Source organism: Frankliniella occidentalis, unplaced genomic scaffold (assembly GCF_000697945.3).
Source record: "Frankliniella occidentalis isolate FOCC.00 unplaced genomic scaffold, Focc_3.1 Scaffold296, whole genome shotgun sequence".
Taxonomy (NCBI): Eukaryota; Metazoa; Arthropoda; class Insecta; order Thysanoptera; family Thripidae; genus Frankliniella; species Frankliniella occidentalis.
This window is the reverse complement of record NW_026267422.1, coordinates 219,550-224,378: the sequence shown is the minus strand read 5'-3', so window position 1 is coordinate 224,378 and position 4,829 is coordinate 219,550. Positions and strand designations below refer to the sequence as shown.

General features: G+C 55.1%; 1 protein-coding gene across 1 annotated transcript in view; it reads left to right on the top strand.

Annotated features, from left to right (window-relative positions):
• LOC113202490 (PDF receptor) overlaps positions 1-4,829 on the top strand; it is a 78,145-nt gene that overhangs the window by 72,270 nt on the left and 1,046 nt on the right. The gene's annotated exons all lie outside the window — the stretch shown is intronic.

Here is a 4,829-nt window from a genome sequence, read left to right as displayed (position 1 = left end):
TCCTTCGTTGGTGTGGGTAGTGCTGTGTCATTTGCCGAGTGAGCTACCGTGTTAGGTCTGCCGTGTGACCCGCGTCGTGCACCATGTCACTGGTGAAAAGTGAAAAGGGCGTAAGTCCTCGGACTTCCCATTGGACTTGCGCCCTTTTTCACTTTTTTTTACCAGTGAAGTGCAACTCAGCTCATCTACTAAGCGATGGCCGAGCTGCCTATATGCCCTTGCCCCGCGGCCTCAGAGCGCCGCCGGGTATGCCGTGGCCAATTCCCAGTTCCCTTTTGTTGGCCGTTCCTTTCATGTCGTGTGTCGGTCCCGGCGGTCCTGGGCCCTCGTGCGTCGTGGGGGCCTCGAGCCCCGAGCTGCCCCAGCAGCACGGCGCCATGTGTGCCACCCGGGGCGGGGTGGGGTGCGGGTTTTGAAGAGGTGGTAGTAAGGCCAGGCGGGGCAACAAGTGCCGCGAGTTCCACCCGTCGCGGCCCGGCCTCGCTCCGGTTCGGCGGGGAACTCATTTCGATTGCAATCCCGCGCCGCACACTTACCCTGTACACATCCGGCCCTCGCGCCCACATCCCACCCGCTTGCCTGGTTATATTTGCTCTTGTTAAACGAAAAGAGAACCCGGCCGCCGGACTTCTCCGGCCGCTACTCTCCTGATGTTACATTCCTATGAAGCCGCGCTTTAGGTGGCTGACTTAAGCTCCTTATGGCCCCGTGCGAGTACGCAACACGCCGGCACCCGTGCATGCGGTGCAGTATAACTACGAAAGTGCTCGGCATAGTTAGACACCTGGTATGTATACATTTCGAAGGCTTCTGTCGCTGTGGAAGAAGACAATTTTTGCGATAACTCTGATCATAGTGAGATGTTATTAGGAGAGTCTCACTGCCAGCAAGTCCTTTGCAAGTGAATGTGTTCATATTTCTAGTCAGTTACGTTCATGTGCGTTTGTAACATAGGATATACAAATTATTTTACGTAACTGTTTAAACAAATTAGTTTCAGTAACAGGTGTTATCACACTTATACTTTGTATAACAAAATTATTGTTGTTGATTGTAAATATAGAGCTATGCTTCCCGAGCAAAGTGTAACAGCTGTCACGGATTTCAGTTTATGCAACATTTGTTACATACACCACTTTGTGTAACAACGGTAACGTAAAATTGTAGCTAATTTGCATTGGCTACACGGAATGGTGTGGATGGACATCTGAAATCATTTGCATTGCACTAGAGCTAAAGTTAATTTAATATCTACGGTGTAATACTATGTAGAAATTATCTCCACTGAGCACAAGTACTTGGTCTTCTTGCGGATCGCCAAGAAAGTAAGTCAGTATTGAGAAATTGCGATTCTTTCGATCATTCTGTAGATGAAGAGAGCTCAGCGCCTGCGAGACTCGGGGTAGGCCAACCCGCAGTGCACGCATGCACTGCAGGCAAGATGTTGCCTATCGATCCGGCGCTATGAGACCTTGCATAGGCCGAACGTGGCAATGTCGAAACGGCAAATCACCTGGCTACTGATAAAAGTACGTAGATAGGATAGATAGAGAGAAAGTGAGTCAGAAAGGCAACTTATTGTTTTAATATATTTCAGCGCAAAAACTAAATATTATAAAACTAGATGGAAAAAATCGACTAATATTTTGTTGACATGCGTACTTTTGTCAGATGACAAGTGAAATGACGGACACACTTCTTGGATGGTCCTACCACAATAAAGGACGACAATTTAAGTGAAAGAACGAGTTCAATCTTGAACAAAATAGATTGTGTGTCCTTGGAATGACCCTACCCATGCGGGTGAAGCTAATCGAGGGAGCACGCAGCGGCCGCTGTGCCTTGCGGGGACTGTTGCTATATTTATATTTTGTGAGGCAGGCAGCACCTTTTGTGCCCCCTACGCTCGCAGCCCGCGGGACCCGTCGACCTCTCGCAGCACCCCGCCCCGGAAGCCCCCGGCTCCCCTGGTCTCTGCACCAGCTGCGCGCTGCGCCAGGCGGAGCCAGCGCCACCGGCCCGGGGTGGATATCAAAAGGACCTGACGACCCACGCTGTTGACTCACTACCTGCTCGTTAACAATGAGCTCCTGCCCCTACCTAGAAAATGGTGTGGATGTGTGTGTGTGCGTGTGTCGCCACACACCACCGCTGCTGACCCGGCTGCCCCCCAGCTCTTTGCCCGCCCCCCGCCGGCCCCTGCTGTTGGACGTGCTGCCCGCCGCTACATAGCCTCCCCATTCCCGCACTATATTCATGATGACCATAGAGACGCAGTTAAACCAACTTATGGGCATGCAAGTTGTACAGTAACTGTGTGTTTAGCACGTTAGCAAGGCAATTACCGAGGCAATTACCGTACAGTGGAGCCGAGCTGGGGCGGGAGAACAGTTTGAAACTGGCGCTAATTTCGACAATTTAGTTTGGTAAAATGTGCTTTTCAAATAATTAAAGGCTGACAAGGGTACGTCTTCGAGGGTACTCATACCACTTTTGCTAGGATAGATAGATATCTCAGGGGACATATGTCGACTAGGCTTGACAATGATTTTAGCTGCCCTTGGTCATTCAGTCGCTCGAGACACTTCTACGTGCGCCGCCCGTTTCGTTAACCCGCCGCTAGGCGAACGGTGACTCACCTACGGCTCGCACGGATGCGAGCTGCTGGCGAGCCGAGCCTCCCGGTTCCCTGAGCAGAACCAACTAACTTTCCGACGGAAGTTAGTGGGTTGCCGCTTTTTGCCTCTGAAAAACGGGAAAGTAGGTTAGCCTGGCGGGCTCAAATTGGTCCAGCCAGAGCAAAGCTTGCTTTGCAGCGCGTCAACCTTGTGGGACAACAATTGGCCTCGGCGAAGGACCCCCGCGACCCCAGGGCGCGCGCGCGGGTTAAACATACTTTGGCCGCGCTCCGCCCGTGCTCCACCCACACGACACGGGCGAGCCGAGCCCGGCGCTACCGCGGAGGTTTCTCCTGTTATTGTGCGGAGGTCGGGTCGCCGCCGCCAGCGCCCCCGGGGCGTAAGACCCGCACGCATCTTTTATGTAATTGCACGTATGCGCAGAGGGCGGCGATGTCACGCTCACGCTCCCCTGCGCTCGCCCGCTGTGCGGCACAGCCTGTGCCCGCTGCCCACGCGCCCGCCGGATGCAGGGTAGGCCGCCCGGCCCACACGCGTGCCCGACGGGACTGCCCACCTGCTCGCCGGTGGGCGCCGCCCCTTGGGCTGACAAAGGCTGCCAACGGCATAACGCGATAACGCAATTGCGTAACGCGCACCGGCCGGGGGATCTCCCCTCCCTTCCTCTCCCCTCCGCTCGTCTCCCCTACCTTCCTCTCCCCTGCGCTCCACTCCCCTGCTCTGCCCCACCTTCCTCTCCCCTGCGCTCCACTCCCCTGCTCTGCCCCCCCCCCCCCCCCCCCCCGCCCCCGTCACACTCCGAGCCCTCTCCGCCTCCGTCTTTCCGCCGGTAGTTGTGTGTGTATCGGGCAGGTTTGATAACAAGCAGGCCCGCCTCCCTTTCCACCAGACGGAGTTGCCAGCTCAATTCGCTTCGCCTGGCAACTCCGTTCGGCAGGGGCTGGGTCGCCGCGAGTGTGTGGCCGGACCCCCAAAGTTACCGCGCGCGCGCTTCTGCGCTAACATTGTTCTCCGCGATCACTAAGATATCCTTCCTGAACGTGAGGAAATATTGTGACTATTGAGCAGAAATAATGTTCGCAAAGCTTTGAAGGTGATGGTGGGGTTTGGGGACTACATTCAAGACACACGTTACGTCACGTGGTAAAGATCTGGAGAACACAGGGTCGGGCGGTGGAAAGAGGGATCATCCGATTGGCTTGGGGTCGGGGCCTTCTCAGCCCCGCGGGTTGAGCCTGTCCTCCCTCCTTCCGCGGTGCCCTTGCCCACCCTCTTCATCCGCTTTTGAGTTAGTAGGTCTTCGTGTCCATCCCCATCCGTGCAAAAAGGGTTTTCTTTGCCAATATCCAGCCCTGCGCTCTGCTCTGGTGATTTATAATTGCAATTTTCCTTTAACCGTACCGAGAAATACCCCACCGAGGCGCTTTCTATTTGTTCCCGTAAACATACAAAGCGTCCCATTTCGTTTCACACGCAAACGACATATGAGAAGAACAACCGTCTTTTTTTTTTTTGCCTTTGAGGCCTCTGTAAACTAAACCGTGTACCTCTGGGCCATGTAAAGCTCCTGCTGCTGCGGCTCCGAGGTCTCTCGCTCAGATGATCAGCAATCGTGGCGCTGCGCGCTTTGCCTCCCTAATTTCTTGAAGCGGGCACAGATGTCGCTGTGTAGTTGCCGAACAGGTGCTTTATTCAGGAGCTCCCCGCTGGGAGCGTGCTTCACTTGACTTTCTCAAAGGGGGCGGCGCGGCTGGCTTCGGTCGACGCCCCCCCCCCCACCCCCTTCTCCCTGCTTTTCACTCCTTCACCTCGGGGGCGCAGGGGCGCGGCTTGGCCATTGGCCATTCTGCTTCTGTTCTGCTTGTTAGTCGGTACGAGAGGGAGAGATGTTCATAGATAGAAAGAACAAGCAGGCCCGCCCTTCCGCCAAACGAAGTTGCCAGCTTCGCTTCGCTGCGCTGGCAACTCCGTTCGGCAGGGGCCGGGCCTGCTTGGCCTGCCGGCGGCGATGGTCGGGCCTGCGGCCCGACCATTTCTGTCACGCGATTTGCTGTAGAACATAATCAAATGATGTAACGGGCCTTCGGCCCGCAAAGCCCGTTGTCCTTAAAGTTTGCCCCGTAGACACGAGAAAGGGATGTAACGGTGAAGCACCGCGACTACAACCCACCCTTCTGCTTAGAAAACGTT